At 39.8% G+C, this 16,774-nt stretch overlaps 1 protein-coding gene and 1 long non-coding RNA gene across 10 annotated transcripts in view; one reads left to right on the top strand and one right to left on the bottom strand.

The window, feature by feature from the left end:
- Positions 1 to 16,774, top strand: part of FHOD3 (formin homology 2 domain containing 3) — a 414,657-nt gene that overhangs the window by 218,259 nt on the left and 179,624 nt on the right. The window lies entirely within an intron of this gene.
- Positions 1 to 16,774, bottom strand: part of LOC138066380 (uncharacterized) — a 37,919-nt gene that overhangs the window by 19,012 nt on the left and 2,133 nt on the right. Inside the window, exon 2 of the long non-coding RNA XR_011139805.1 lies at positions 5,980 to 6,112. This is a non-coding gene — a long non-coding RNA (uncharacterized lncRNA). The remainder of the gene's footprint in view (positions 1 to 5,979; positions 6,113 to 16,774) is intronic.

Below are 16,774 nucleotides of genomic sequence, written 5' to 3' on the forward strand. Positions count from 1 at the left end.
GTGATGGGGATTGCTGGGATGTCACACAAAGTAGTCTATCCTGATACAGAAGCTGAGAAAATTAAGGTCTTTAAAGGGGGGGAAAAGTCAAATATATCTTTAAAATATAAGGTAATTAGTAACTGCTGACTGTTACTCCATGAACATGGGTATGGTATGGCATAATGATGGGTCAAAAATGAGATTCTTTAAATGCTTTTGGAGTTAATTTCCGTATCCAGATATGTTTGAATTACTTTGAGTTACATCTTAGCACTGTCTGTCTGTATTGATTGCAAATATGCATGTGTGTGTGTTTCTGTAGGTCGTATTCTCCTAGGTGCAATCAGAAAACTGGAGCAGTGGGCTGTAAACTCTTCAAATCTTCCTTTTAGTTACCACGAGGCAGTGGCTTTCTTGAAGCTTGTTTGCAACTATATCAAAATATTAAAAAAAGTCATAGAGAATTCAGCTCTTCCTAGATCTGAGGACTGTAGTTGGAGGAGAGCAGAAGACATATTGTACCTGCTGTGGTTTGGGAAGGCACAATTAGCTAAGAGCTGAGCGCTTACGAGGTTTGAATGAGAAAAGATGGAAACTTTTGGCTGCTGCTTTGTGAGCTGTAAGGACTAGTTTATTGTCTTAGGGCTACTTATTTTCATACACATGGGTTGAGGTACTGATGGTGGTGTTGGAGCAGAGAGCAGAGCGTGGGAGCATCCTCCCACTCCTCTCATACGCCAGGGTTGTTGGTGCATGGATGGGCAGAGACGGCAGCAAACCCTTGACACCCAGCGAAGCCAAGTTCCCCATGGAAAGGAAGACAAGCACTACATCTTTTCTTTTGAAGCAAGTTGGGGGAAAGAGCTGTGGGTTTTGGCAGTCCCTACCTGCTGCAGCAGTTGCACCCTCAGGGAAAGCACAGGTTTAGAGTCTTCTTCAGGGTTTTACAAAAAGCAGGGATTAAAGACCACCTTAAGCTATGAAGTTTGTAACTTGAACATTGTTTCTTTGTCATATTTCCAGGCAAGAAGGAATTTTTCAGGTTTGGGGTTTGTGAGGTATTTACAGTTTTCTCCATTTAAATTTTCTTGCTAAATGATCTGCTCTGGAGCCAGGAAAGGAGAACATACAGATCTTCTGCCCCCTAGTGATGTGATAGAGCTGAGTTTCATTAGTTGCTAAAAATGTAGTATGTCTGCTCTTCAGGAGGGCTTTTTGATAATTTTTGTTTGAAATTTCTTGCCAGAGATTTTAGTGAAGAGACTTTTGCTGTATGTAGGTGCCATGCAAAATGAGTTATTTTTCATTTACCTCTTTTAATTTGTTGACAGCAAGAAAACAAGTATTCTTCCCTCCACCAACTTGAGTTGTTTGTTTGTTTGTGTGTTTATTTTAACAGTGCTGAAGATGACCAAAATGGTTAAAACAAGGAGGAGGGAGGGAAGGAATATTCAGGGTGTATGGGAGCAGGAAGGCCCATCAGCCTCTAGGCCTTAGACCAAGGCTGGAATGTTTCAGTCCTGCACCTTGAGATTTCTGAAAAGTGATGCATAAGTTAAAGGAAGGGGGCAATGTATTGATGATAAACTTGCACAGTAAACTAGAAGATATCTGGATGGCAGTATACAGAGCATGCATAGAGAAGAAGAGTTTCAGGTTTGCACTCAGATTGCTTGAAAGGACATGTCAAAGGAAGGAAAATGGGACTTGGCTTAGTGAGAGAGACTCCATAGAGAAAGGTCTCCCTGGTGCCAGGAAGGCGAGCAGTGTTAATTGCTAACTCGGGAAAGATTGCTGTATAAGGACAGATCCTAAGGGTTAGTTCAAAGGAAAGCTTTGGGTGGGCAGACTTTCCTTTGGAGTTTGCTATTTTTCTTTTGACTTTTCAAAGTTACCTGAAACAGAGAAACTTGTACTGCTTGTTAGGAGGAGTGCCATCAGATGGCTCTGCTGTTACAATGCATTGACCTGAATCACTAAAGTGCTACTCAGCAGGAATAAGTGTATCTGTGGCATGTTTTAAGTGGGTTTATTTAAATGGCAGGTGAGGTGTTAAAGACTTCTGCCAATATTGGACAATATCCTGTTTCCTCCTACTTAACCTCCTACTACACGTTATCACCTCTCCAGACAAGGATCTTGGCTTCCTCCGTCCCTGCGTCTCCTGCCCCCCCCCCCCCCCCCCCGCCCCGACTTCCTAAGTACATCCTCCACGCCCTCTCTTCAAACAGCTCTGTTGTTTTGAAAGTTGGGCCCCAAGTTGGCTTTGGGTACAGTGGCATTGCACAGCACTTAACTCCTGATGGGCTTCAAGTGCCTGGAGCGAGGAGGGTCGCTGCTGGCAGACGTTTACTCTGGGGGCTCAGTATTGCAGCAGCCTGCCACCATGAACAGAGAGCTGTGTCGGGGAACAGGCGCTTATTTTTCACCTGTGCGCTGCGATGGGCCAAACAGTTTTGCTTTTCAGGTGGCGACTTTGACACGTGGTTTCCAACATCTCGAAATTCAAGTATTGGGTCACTGTAAGCTTGCTTTTAGTATTTAGGCTAATATCCGGAAGCATGGGTTGTAGCATTTATTAATCAGATGTATTGATCGCTAAGGATATTCTTGCGTATATGCTTTTGATAAAGGTTTTTAACAACTATGTTCCTTAAGATACTTAGATACACTAAGAACATTATTAAGGTTGATGAATATACTCTTGAAAGTTAAGAAATACCTGTACAGCCTTACTCTGCGTGCACGTGTGTGCCCTTTGTGCGCAAGCTGATACAGCCTGTGATCGCACAGGGGTATGGCTTTTTCCACAGCTGCCCTGCTTCAGTCAGTGAACACCATCACACCTGTGCACTTAATGAATGCCTTTTAAATAGGCTGCCTTATCATCAGTGTTTCCCAAGGCTTTAGGATTTACTTGGTGCTGTGTAAATGCTTTTATAAAATGTTTGTTTTCCTCATGGATTTTTCAGTGGTTTGTCGCTAAGTGCTATCCAAGAGCTTCACAAATGCCACACTGTTCCCAAGAGCTGAAAGGGCACCAGGGCACCGTTATCTTTGTATTGCAGATAAGGAAATGAGGCAGAGAGAACAGACATATTCCGAATTCAGAAAAATTCAGCCAACTTAGGTGCTGTTTTGGGGCTCCTTGGTCTGTATTTTCAGACTTGATATGGCACTTTCCATTTCTGCCTTTCCAGTGTTCACTCTGGAGGTTTCTTTTCCCATTTACGCTCTTGCTCAGCCTATTCTAGTTTTAGCTCTCTGACCCCCCTGCACATGAACCGTTTTCTCCTCCCCGTATCAACTTCTGTACCCCTTCATCAGTTCATCGATACTTTTACATCATCAGTTCATTTACATGAATTTATCCAGAAGTTCAAGCTGACCTAATCATCTTTCCTTCCCATCGCTTGTTCTCACCTCTGTGCTGTCTCCGGATTTTGGCACTGCAGCTGTGTTTGTGTGATTCTGTAGTGACCTGGACAGAGCCATGTGTTCATCTGAGGAGTTGCTCAGCAGGGAAAAAGAGCTTTTTGAGCAGTGTTTTTTTGTTTTTTAGTACAGTTGAATTTCACCACAGAGAACTGGACTGGGTGACACAAACGCCTGTGCCAACAAAAAACCTGAATTTAGCCTGAGGCAGCAGCAAAAGGGAGAGTGCTGCAGTACTGCTATCAAATATATTTAGTCTCTTACCTATTGCCCATTTTTTCCCCTCAACATCTCTCGCATCAGCCCTAATTCCATATTTCCTCCAGCCAAATAGCTTTTAATCTTTCCCATTTTTTCCCTCATTTATCTCAATCACTTCATCTCTCTTCATGACTCTCAGACCCTCATCAGGCTTTTTGTTAGTTCCTCCTTTCGGTCATTCATTTCATTGAACCTCTTTGGCTTCAAACTTTTGTTTCCTTCTATGTTCAGATCAGAATCCTCCTCCCCACCAGCTGAGTGAAAATACGGTTCATTAAATAGTGATAATAATAATAAAAAGACACAAGCTTCCTGCTCCCGTTTTGAGTGCCATATCCTTCCTTGGTGTGCAGCAGCTGGGCTCATTTGAGCTTCAAAGATTCGGACTGGATATGCTTAGTAGAGACTAGTCTATTTTCCTTTGAAGTGGCTGGTTGAATAACTTTTCTTATAGTCAACTTCATGAAAAGTATTAGTCCTTCAGTGCCTTACATTGCATGGGGAGGGTGAGATGAGGATGAAGAGTTGGACAGAATACTTAGAGCTGAACTTCATGTTTCCAGGTTTTGGGAATCCTGCTGATTTGTTACATACTTTGATCTTGTTGATAACGTAGCCAATGCTTGTTATGCCTCAGAAAGAGCCAATTGTTGTGTGTTTAGTGTGTGTAATGGTTGCCTGATCATCTAATATCATCTAGTAAAAGAGCAAGACCTTCTCTTTTGGCGTTATGGTCGTCTTAGGAAGACTGAGCTCCTATATTTGTTGCCTAAAGCTAGGTACTGTGAACATCACCTCTACCTAGACCTCTATAGCCAAGCAGGAAATGGAATACATAAAGAACATAATGTTCTTTGTAGTGTTTTGTACCCATATGACGCATACTGTATGATAACACCTGTATGATACACACTGCTCTAGCCGTGCTGACTCCAAAAGAACAAGCTGGGAAGAATGTTTACACTATCTGTAAACTCAGAGAACTGGATCTCCTATGACTCCATATAAACAGCCTGAAGTGCTTTGAACTACAAGCTGGTCTGAATGGGGGTCTGCCTGTGCAACAGGACTCGGTAGGAAGACTGTGATTCTGTGCCTTGTTCCACTGGAACTGAGTGACGCCTAGGAGCCCTGTGTTTTCAAAGCCTGGACTTGGCTGATTTCCATAACTAGCAGTCATGGACAGCAGAATTGTCATTTCAATGGATTTTAGCCTCATTGCCTCAGCTGAATGAAGATGTGAGCAGAGGGACTTCGAAAATCGAGAGAGAAAGCCAGAATGTTGTTCATTAATCCATGCTAGCAGAGCTGCTTTTAGCTGACGGAATGGTTGCATGTGTCTTCCCAGGCCTCTTGAAATGGCTAATGGTGAGATGTGCCTCCTAGGGCCCAAGGCAGCTCACGTCGCAATGCTACGCAACCTGAATGTTGGTTAACCGAGTACCATGGACAGGGGCTACTCAATGGGCCTCTGTACAAGCCTTAAAGCATGAGAACGTTGTTAGGAAAGACCCATGTAGGCCGGCATGGTTGGGGCCAAAGCAGCAATTTTTAGTGCTGTGTAAAATAGATGAGCGCTATTCTTATAGGCATTTTGGTTTCAGTCCTCCTGTGCAATTGTTTGGTCCAAAGCTATTCAAGTCTCTTAAAATGCAGCTTGATAGATAAGGAATAAGGAATATTACTCCTGCCCAAAACTTCAAGGCAGCACTACAAGTGTATCCTCTCTCAGAGCGCTTCTTACATCACACTGAGAAAACCCTTTCTAACATCTTTTTTGTCTAGAGCAAATCTCAAGCAGTCATGGCCTGCACTCTTTATATGGCAGTTCATTTGAACATAGTGATGCAGTAGTCTTAAGCAGCCTTGTCCTAATCTGTTTTCAGAATTTCATGTGAACCAGCTTGTAGATGGAGCATTGACATGTTTGTTCCAGAGGTGTATCAGAATGCATTACTTTGTTATAACTAGAGTATTCAGACTGCTGTTTGGCTATGGTTGCCAATAGATGGATGTTTTCAGGAGAAGCATCCCCTTGCAAAGGTTGTGGCAGTAAGACAGATTCCTTCTGTCCTGAAATGTAAAGGGTCATTCCAGGAATGGCTATCAGCATCAAATAGTTGCTTTAGACAAGACTATCTACTAAGAAAAGAAAAAGATGATATACTGTGGTCAAGAAAACAAATTAACTTAATAAACTGAAACATTTTATTCTTGTTATCCTGTGAGGATACTGCTCATCTGAAACATATAATGCTATCCGTGCAGAAGCTGCTTGAAGAAGAATTAGCGGTTACTTACCCTCAAGAAATGGTAATTTCTTTACATGTTGGTGTGAATAAGATAACATGTTCTATCCTTGATTTACATACTCTTCCCCCATAGGGGACAAATAACTGCCAGGAAATCAGAAGAGTGGTCCAGCTGCTCTGTCCTGCAAAAAGGAGGAACAATTCATATTTGGCACAGCTTCAGAACCTTAATTGTTGCACAGTCTCTGGCAGGGCATATGATTTCTCCCCAGGCCTATGAGGACCATGACTACAATGATGTTGGCCTTTGAATTAAATGTATGGATAAATTAGAGATAAATGAGAGTTTCCTAAGAACTTTTTTTCCTAAGTTGCAGGATTTTGCATTTCCCCTCATTCTAATTGTCGTGTTATTTTGTTTTTTTTTTTTTTAAAGCATTCATCTTGTAGAATTGAAAACAATTGACTTCTACACTCTGTTCACTTGGATATCAGTGCGTTGCCCAGATGTTCAGGAATACATTGATTCAATTTGTCTTCTCAGCAGCAGTTTCTGGCCTACGAGACCTAGGGAGGGCATGGTGAACCCCCACTGCTTTGAAGCTGTGAAACTAGCTTTAAAAACAGTGAGATATTAAAAACAAAGCAAACTGAATTCTTTGTATTTGCATACTGATTTCTGCCTTGTAATGGGTATAATTTTTTCAAGTTTTACTCTGTAATCAGAAGAGCAAGAAGCTTAGAAAAGAAAAGATGCTCAGTTAATGACGTCGCTCCAGACCTGAGGTTGTAGATAAAAGATAATCAGATTGCTGTTGAGTTACAGGAACTGCTCCTTAATGGATGGGGGTGGTAGAAATACTGTTCCTTCTGGACTGGATGTACCTTGAACCTGCTACTTCATACACACACGATTTTATTTTGTTTTGTTTTTTGTTATCCTGCTGACATAAATAGTAGTTATTCTTGATGTGGGTGAGGCACAAATTGGGTCAAGAACTCTTAAATGATTAAAAAAAGAGGAGTTTTTTACATAGTTATTTGCCTGTCATGTTGCAGTAGTCTAGCAAACAAAAACACAATAATACAGAAATGCTATGTTAATAATTGGAAAAGTAATCTTTGTTGTTGCTTTACCTACAGTACTGAAAGATCTGTCTTGCTTGTATTGACATTCATTGGCTGTTTCTCATTTCAAAGGCATCATGATCATTCCCTTAAAATGCAAGAGCATTTTTCGCAAGTGCTCTAAAAAATTCGGAAACTTTCATTAAAAATAATCAGGGTAATGCAGTGTTGCTTTAGCTGAAGCTCTCATTTTTTAGTAATGTTCCTTTGTGTTTGTTTATAATTTTAAAGAGAAAAAATCTTTAAAAAGTCCTACTTACTGGGCTGTGCTGTACATGTTGCTGCATATCATGAAATGCTAGTGCGTATCTTAATATATACTTCATGTGGAATACATAGGACTGTGGTTTCTCTAAATATAGTGATTATTTTTGGTATTTCTGCTCTTCCCCACAACTGTTGTTTTCCCAACAAGAACCACATTGCATCTGAATTACATTGCATATGCTCTAATAGCTCGAAAGTATTTTGAATCTATGCTCTTCTTGCAGCTAATGAAGAACATTGCATACTACGTTTTTGAAAGTGGTTTCTTTTTTTGTCTTTTTTTTGAATCAAATGAAATTCAGAGAGCTTTCAATCAAAAAAAAGTTTCATTTTTTATATTTATTCCCCTTGATGTTTCAAATCTTCTTTATACTGCTGTTACTGCCAGCAGAAAAGCATCCAACAAATGAAAATTGTAAAGCACAATTTTACAAAGCATTTGTCTCACTGTAACAGGCTTTAAGCTTTCAGTTGGTATCACTTTGCACCAGTACACTGTTATGTATATGTGCCAGCGAAGGAGATGGCCTCTGCTGCCTCCGTTTTAGCTGGAAGAATTTAGGGAAAACATTGTCTCCAACAAGTACAGTATATTGATAGTCGTCCTTCTCTGTGGCTGTTTGCTCCCATATCAGCACTATCCCCTCCATTCATCCAGAATGTGGAATTGTTCTGGGTTAAAGTTAACCGGTTACTTATTTTCAGTGGATCAGTTTGACCTTTTTCAATTCTCGATCCAGTTTATCATGGACACATATAAATCACTGTAATAGCATAGGGTAAGGAGCTCCCCTGAGCAGGAGAGGGCTGAACTGCTCCTTCCAGCAATGACATTGATTTTGTTGCAAAGTGTGTGTGAAATTCTTGCCTCCGTGATTGGAGTGAAGCAATTTTTGGTTTTTTGTTTTGTTTTCTTTTTTTCCCCCCCTAACCTTGCTGTTACAGGCCCATGCGATGATCTTATGCAAGGCTATTTCTACTCCAGCTATTTCAGTTTCACCATCTGTAAAATCTTGTGCTATGATATTTACTGTCTTTATAAATGGTCTTTTGAAGTTTGTGGATAAAAGTATGTACTCATGGCGTTTTCATGAAGGCCCACGGAAATGACTCAAGGCTTCTCCCTGGAGAATGATCAGTTATGATCAGGATTGACTTATGCTACTTGAGGGCAGAAGTCCTTGCTGCTGTCAGGAGAGGAGGAGGCAGCAATGGGAAGAATGAGAGGGCTGAGGTGGAGGGAGCTGGGAAGTGACCTGGAAAGTTGCATTTGCTCATTAATGGGTTATGCTTATTGCTTCCAAGAGAGATAAAGGGAATGGCAGGGAGTTGCTGCTGCTTGAGTAAATCTCCAGTTGGGACTGCCACCCCTCCAGCTTGTGTGAACCCACCTGGCTTCTCTAGTGTAAGGAAGCAAGCACTGGCTGCTTGCTGCCTTGGGCAAGTGTTCATATACACAAGTGTGTGCGTTATCATGGTGGTGTTCAAATTATTTACTGGTTCTATTAGAAACTGAGTGGAGAAAGGAAAGGTGGGAGAAAATCTATCCCGAGTTGTGCTTTTCTTCCCTTTTGAGGGGAAAGGAGGAAAGATGAGGTATTCATGCCGTTCAATATTAGGGACCTAACCTGGCGAAACGGAAAAGCTAGACTCCTCAGGACCTCTGGGTTCCTGATAGAGACAGACTTCTCAAGCAAACCCTAATTTTTATATATTTATTTTAGCAGACTAGCATGATAATCACTCAGGTGCCTAAAGCCAGCTGATACCTAAGGAGACAAGTGCTGGGAGCCAAGTGTGGAATTCTACTAAAGCATGACAAAGGAACCCATAAATGGCTTTGAAATGGTGGTACAATGCATAATAGGCATAATATTTTTATCAAAGTGTGTCAGAGATATAATTAGTGGGGTGGGTATCCGCAGGAATTCATGCACCCTTTTTTTTTTTTTTTAAAGTACTTAAATATGAAACAAAATTTCAGTTGTTATATTATAGGATTGCTTTGTAATATTGTAGGATTGCTTTCATGCATAAAACTAAAATGCAACAGTCTAAAAGTTATTAGCGTGTATCATGAGACAGATTATGAGGTTCTGTTTTATTTGCCATTTAACTCTTTTCTATGTAACGTGTTCAGGAGCAGCGGTGTTTGAATCTCATTGCCAAAGAGAAGGGAAAATTAACATTTTTCTGAATCCATTTTCTCTAAATCCATTTTAACTTTGGGATTTGTAGTTGTAATTCCCTTCCTGCTGTTTTGATTATCGTGCTTAGCCCATCCTACCCCTTCAGGCACATTCTCCCTGTGTTCAGTTTGCCTCATAAAAATCAGAATTTGTCTTCTCTCATGTGAATTAGTAAGGAGACGGGGAGGCTGTCCGTCAGTCCTTTTCTCAGTGCAGATATTTCAGAGCATGATGCAGCTGGCGCTGTGCTGCCTGAAGAGGTGTGCAATACTTCTCCAAGGCCAGGTGGGTAATGGATATACAAGAAAATGTTCTCTATGTCGGAATGACTGTATTGTACATCTCTTCAGAGTTGTGCTAAAGTTCTTATTTAGCAATCCTTTTATCAAGCAAAAGATGACTTATAAAAATGACAACTGACTTTGTACTTCGTGTTTTCTTGACTTTTTTATTGCACCTAAAACCAAAAGCCCCAGAGCACCTCGAAAAGAAAAGTACATCCATTAGTACCATAGTCATGTCACACGCAATTTTGCTAGGCCTCCTAGTTCCAGCAAGACACGTCATATATATATGAAATCTTGCTTTCAAGCATTCACAAATCAAGCTTGAATAAATTCTGTTTCAATAAGGCTTCAATAAGAAGCCATCATCTGATATCTCATATTGTGGGATTAATAATTGATTCAGATGGTATGACAGCATCCAGAGTACTTAAGATTAAAAAACCAGCATTGGTTAACTAGAGTGTAGTCCCTTGCATTAGCCAAACTGACAAGTAGAAGGGATCTGGTCTTTGCAAAGCTGTTTTCTGAAATTAAGATCGATAAGTCAGGGTTTTCCTTGTAGCCTTGGTCACAAAACCCTGGGGCATCCTTACAAGGCCTGTGTGACAGTGTCCTTTTTGTCAGCGCTTTCAGTGAAATTTCTTTGCATGTGCTTTGGTGAGGTGTCGTGGGCTCTGTGACCACTGCCTCTTCTGTTGCTCTCATCCGTTTGAGGAGAGGGGAAACTTAGTGCAGGACTTTGTGATTTTTCAGTGGAGGAACCTGCTTCCTTGAAACGTGTAAAAGTCGGGAGAAGTGTTCATAAGCTAATAGTTACTGGAAATTCTCCAAAGGAAAGGCCCATCCCTCTTCAGGAGGAAATGTTTTCTGATATACCAGAGACTGGCATAATTTAGGTTAGTGGGCTGTCTGTGTAAAACTGCTACTGTATTTCTTTCTCTTGAAAATAGAAAGTAAAGAGAAGGTACTTTAACTTACTAGGAAGCAGTAGACTTATATTGTTTACCCTTTTAACATTGCCTTTATGGTGTTTTATAGCTATTCTGTAAGTCAAGGTCAGGAATAGGGAGGGGATGTGCATTACTTCACTCATGTTTGTTTTTTAATGATTAATCCATTAATCAGATGTTTGCATTAGCCACTGGACTCAAACATGCTCCTAACGTGGTAATCCGTTTGCTTGGACTCTTTCCTCTCTCTGGATGCGTATAGCTATAATCGGTGGCAATACTCACATTTCCTGCATCTTTGTTGCTGTTCTTTGTTGCTCCTGCTCTTAAAGTACTCATATCATTCCTTTGACTTCTTATCAAATCATTGCAAACAGTGTATGCTTCTTGCTCATGAAAAGATTTTTATTGTAAATTGCATCATTTAGGCTTGTTTAGCATAGAAAAATCACAGATGGTGCTTGCATGTTTTCAGATTCTTTCACTTTGTTTCAGAAACTTGTGGCAGTTTCTCTGTTTATTTCCTAAGTGAAAACATCCATCGCGACTTTGAACTGACTTTTTGCTCTTAAAAATTCAGGCTAAAAATGCCTTACATTGAAAATCTGAAAACGGAAGCAGCAGAAGCATCGTTTTTTCACTAAACACTGTGTTAAGTTGCCATAAAAATGATGATTTAAAATTTAACTCATGGCAGGGAGAGGGGAGAAAAATATTTATAAATTGATGGGGAAACGCTAGGTTGAGAAATAATAATTTGTTGAGCTTTCTGGGGTCTCCCTCAGGAGAACTGGAATGATACTCTAATAAGAGTGAGTGGTGAAGGTGCTGTGAAAGCTAAACTTTTCTGTCCAAATGCATCGCATTACCTTGCTCCCCAAAGCTATGCCATCTGTTAGTAGCATGCATTTTGTTGGAAAAATAGCTTTCTGAATCTACTGTGAAGATGTGGGCTTTGAAAACATGATTCAGAAGGTCTTGTACAAAAAAGCTGCAGTCTTTCTTTAAACCATTTATGCTTGCATGAAAGCATTTATCATGAAGTGGCCATGGTTTTATTATGATACTGTAAGACTTCAAATTTGAGGAGGAAGATGTATGGATATGTAGATATAGGTAGGTATAGGTATGTTCATGCACACACATGTGTATCTGTATATACTGTCTATCTCTTTAAATGAATGCATATGCACACACGCAAATACGCATTACTGCAAGATGTAGGGAGCAAAAACAGTTGCTGTACTGTAGAAATGACCTGGAAGAAGCGATTTGCATGACGGTGATGAGTTTAATCTCCATTTTGGGATTTCCTGTTCTTCTAACTGTCTGAATCATTTGCTTAAGCAAAATTGTACATGCTAATGCAGATGGGTTTGGAAAACTAAAGAAAAATATTTTCATAACTGGAAGGCAAAATTCTCCACATAGATCTTGACTGGCAACTCTAACTGTAGAGCATTTGTGAATGGCTGTGCAGGGAAAGACACAGTTTCCAAAAAAAAAAAAAAAAAGGTGCAAAAATAAAGCACTGTGGTAGCCCTTAATGGAGAGACTAAAACATGGGTAGCTTTTGAGTTCTTACATATACAAACTTAATATTCTTAATGTAACTTAGATGAGGAATGTGTACGGTGTATGCTGTATACAGAAGGCTTGTTAAAAGTTGGCGGTCTAGGTTTAAGAAAAAACATGAAGAAAACAGAGGAGGTAAGCGCAGTTGTATCTGATTTCAACTTTGTGGTCCTCAAAAGCTCTGGTGGAGGCAATTGTAGCATATGGAGAATGCGACCCTTGGACATCCCTATGGGACTTTAGTACCTCCCTGTGTCTCTGTTTTAAATTTTACTTTCTAACTCTGTGAAACGTTATATGATTAAACTCTCAAAGAAATGAAGGTTGACTGTTGAATCTCACAAGTTCACACAGTTTTTCCTCTTTCCTTTGAATTTCACTTTTTAGCGTTCAGAAGAGGGAAAGACATAGAGGATCTACCACTTTTCTGTGTGGAATTTTTGGATAAGGATTTTTAAGCAGAAGGCGGACACACCTCGGGTTGAACAGTTAGCTTTACAGGTGCTGTTTCTACCGCCTGCCCACTTTTCATGGAGCATGTGAAGTGCATGGAAAGGTTTTGCTTGTTTTGCTAGTTGGCTCATTTCCTTTAAGCATGTTCTTAAATCCCTTTGACTAATGAGAAAACTCTAAAGTATTTCTTTTGGCAACGCATAAATAAAATATCAGGCTGGAAGTAATCCTGAAAAAAAGAAGACGTTCTCAGAGCTCAAGAAAATCCATCTCTCACCTTCTGAAAATTTTGGTTTAGAAAATCAGCAAAAACTCCTTGTCATTTTAGGTTCTGTAAAGTGTAGAAATGAAGGGAGGAAACTAAGACAAAAGTGTGTTACACATGTGGTTGACCCAGGGGAGAAAAAAATCCACAAATTAGTTGCCTTGCTAATGCTCCCATTCCTCAAAGTGACCTTCCCAAAGTGTTAACATGTTTACTTTATAAGCTGCCCCAGCTGCCCGAAATAGGTTGCATGGAGGTAAATGCTGTTCCCTGCCTCTGAACCGGCTCAGGAATTTGGGGTGGGTGTAAGGGAATTGCTTCTCTTTCAGAGGCAGCAGCAGCAGCCATATGGAGTACTGTGTTGCTGCAGTCACTGGGGCTTGTTTCGGATTTGGGAACTAATTTCCTTTTCTAAGTTGTGTTCAGTAAACACGTCGCAAGGAAGAGCGGTCATTCAAATAGCTATTTGCTATTTTATTTTTTAATGCTTGCACCAGCAGTGCTCGTTCTTTTCTTCAGCACTTCATACTTTATTTCTTTTTGTAAAGTCATTTAGATTGGATGCATTTTAGGCACTTAATTTATGTAACTAAGTTAGAAGCTCTCTCAGAAGTGAATATGCAAAAATTGAGCTCTCAGAGTTTCACAGACTTCAATATGTTGGAGTCTCAACACACTCCTGGGAAGACATAAAACTATTTAGTAACATTTATTATGCAGTGGATTGTGAAATAATTTTTTTTTGCACATTTAAATCAGCTCTATTACAGCAGTGTTGATTTTGTAAAGCTCTTTGAGATTTTTCTTCCACAGTAGCAAGCAGCTGTCCTTATTTAACTGATAACTACAGTTTACTTTTTTTTTTTTTTTTTTTTTGGCTATTTGACCACAAAACATGAATTACTGGCTTTCAGGCTCTTCTATTTCATTTATACTTTGTTAACATAAATTTCTTTGGATCAGGCTGTGGAACAAAATGAATATGTTTCAGTTCCGCTCTATATTCTTCACTGATAAAACAGAGCAACTCTTTACTTTTCCATTATTTGCACTTTATGAACTGTGAAAGAGTACGCTTTTTTGCCTTGAGAAATCAGAAGGGATGAGATTAATGAAAAATGATTCCCTATTATAACTATGGGCCAAAATTAACTGCCCTAGATAGAGCTAGTGATCCTTCTGTGGAGAGCATGGATCCTTTCTGTGAAAGACAATACCAAAAAAAGGATGAAATTAGGGAGGATAACATTTGTAAACTCAGATATTCCAGGTGCTGGAAATAAGGTGGCCGGTCTCTCTTAGGTCAGCTGCTTAATTTTATGGCCATATGCTATTTTCCCATAGGCGGCTGCTTCATTCAGTACATAGGTGGCCTTGCATCGAGGAAGAATCGGGGCCCTGCTGGGAAGGAAACTCATGCCTGTAGTGACCCCTATCTTTTTTTACTGCAGCAGTGAGAAGGCAAATGAGTCCTTAAAGTGCAGGAAGGAAAAGGATGGCCTTATTAATTTTAAGGGGTCCTGACATGGAGAGACAGATTGTGTCTGAAGCTGTGCCATGGTATTCTTATCAGTCGAGGTATCGAGGTACTGCAATAACAAAATACACCCTCAAAAAAATCAGATAATCGGGTGACTCCAATGTGGCATCTGAAGCTAGTGGAGGCTCATTTTTGTAGACCAGAATAATGCCTTTGTCATAGGCGTGCTGTGTGGAAAATGTATTCAGATCTCTGAAGCACTCAGTAGATTGTGTGCATCATAGGAAAACCCTGCGTGAAATGAAATGTTCTGTCTTCAGAGGAGGTTTGCACTAAGAAATTCCTAGGACCACCCAATGGGAATGTGCTTTTTAGACAATGTTTTCCAGCCCTCACTTTGAATGAGGTAGTGCTCAAAGCTAAAGAATGATGCTTCTTAAAATTGGTTTTGGCATAGTTAAGTTTATGCACAAAGTAGGCTGAATGAGGGTTTGCACAGAGACCTTAATTCTGTCATTTCTTAAATTCCAAGTGCTTGATTTTTGTATGCCTAGTGTTCTTTTAACTTAAGTAAATATGTTCAGAAACTGTTAACTACCCGTGATGGATTTGTCTTGACTGTGGATGAACTATGCCACAGATGCAGTCTTCTGCACTGGTTATGCACAGGTGTTTTGAGTTCAGTCTACTTTACTTACTAAAATACAGTTTTGTGACACGTTTAATACTAAAACGTGCTAAACTCTGCTGACTCCAAACTGCCTCTTCACCATCTTCTTCAGGGTTATTAGTATTGTCCAGGGATCCCAGTCCTATGTTACTCCAGCTAATGGAGCATTCACCGTAGTGTAGTCATAGAAACGTGCTTTCGTTCATGCAGACAACTGTCAATACTGTTATGGTTACTGAAGTATAATATCGCCAGCATCATGGAATAAAATCACCAGAAAATATTTTTGGAGGTAAGATTGATTGTTCAACTGCATTTCTCATTTACCGAGTTAGTGGTAAATACACAATTTGGACTTTCAGACTTTGACAAATGCACCACCTGCGTCTTCATGTTTAGCCGGTATACTCTTCTCTACCACCCACCTCCAAATGGATGAAAACTACTCACTGATGAGACACAGCACTTTTTTAAGTCAAATGAAGCTTGTGCCCCTGAATATTTTTCTTTCATTCTGAATATACTTTATTAACTTTTTATATGGTAAGAAAATAAAGTAAAAAGCAGAGATTTTGTAAACTGCTTTTTGGATAATCACTTGAAATTTAGGATTTATTGCATCCTAGTAAATGTATCTTTGCTTGTGAATTTTGAGAAGGAAAAAAGAAGTAATTGGTATGCATTGTGCTTGGATATTAACCTGTCTTAATTCAGTTAGAGAGGAGAAAAGAAATTTGAACATGACACTGATGAAAATGATTTGGCTGCATTTCTCCTTTCGAACAATAACTGTAAGAATTGCTATAAGAAGATGGGATTCAGTATTCAAAGGAGTTCTCGGTGTCAAGGTGGTGAAGGAAACAAGAATAGAGGGATTAGAAGAGAATTACAGTTAATTTAGAAGGAATCTTTGCTCATTATCTGAGATGAATGAGTAGAGACACAAAACATTTTCAGTCAATATTTTGGAAGAGTGCAGTCTCTCTACTTTAAAAGGAGTTTGTAAAGATATTTCTTCCCTGCACCTTTTGTTATGAGAAGTCCACTTCAAATGGGCGATAGGAACTTGTAACTTGAGCACGTTCGTTACTGCGAGATTGGAAATGAGACTCAACCCTAAATTTGGATAGCAGCAGAGGCAATTGAAGCAAAAAGAATAAAAAGCACATTTAATGAAGTGTTATATCAGCTTGCTTTCCAGTGCTGACTTTGGCTTTGTTTAGCCAGTTCTTAAAGAATGGAGCCTTTCATTAATTTGCCCTAACAAGCACGAATCCGGGAGATGAAAGTGAATTCTTTAATGGCACACACGTTACTGCAGGGTGGAGTCTGTACAAAACGTTACAGACAAGCTGAGTGTAAGAATGATAAATACCTGAAAAGTATACATATATCAGGAATTCAGTTTTCCTATCTGTCACAGTGCACTCATGATGAAAAGAAGCAGTACAGCCAAATTAAAGGATACGCTTGTTACTTTTTTTTTTTTAAGGCAGCTCAATGAATAAAAAGTGAGAGATGGACTTTTTCCTAAAATCATTTTACATTGGCATGCATCCCTCAATAGACAGAGATGCAGA

This window comes from Struthio camelus, chromosome 2 (genome assembly GCF_040807025.1).
Source record: "Struthio camelus isolate bStrCam1 chromosome 2, bStrCam1.hap1, whole genome shotgun sequence".
Lineage (NCBI taxonomy): Eukaryota > Metazoa > Chordata > Aves > Struthioniformes > Struthionidae > Struthio > Struthio camelus.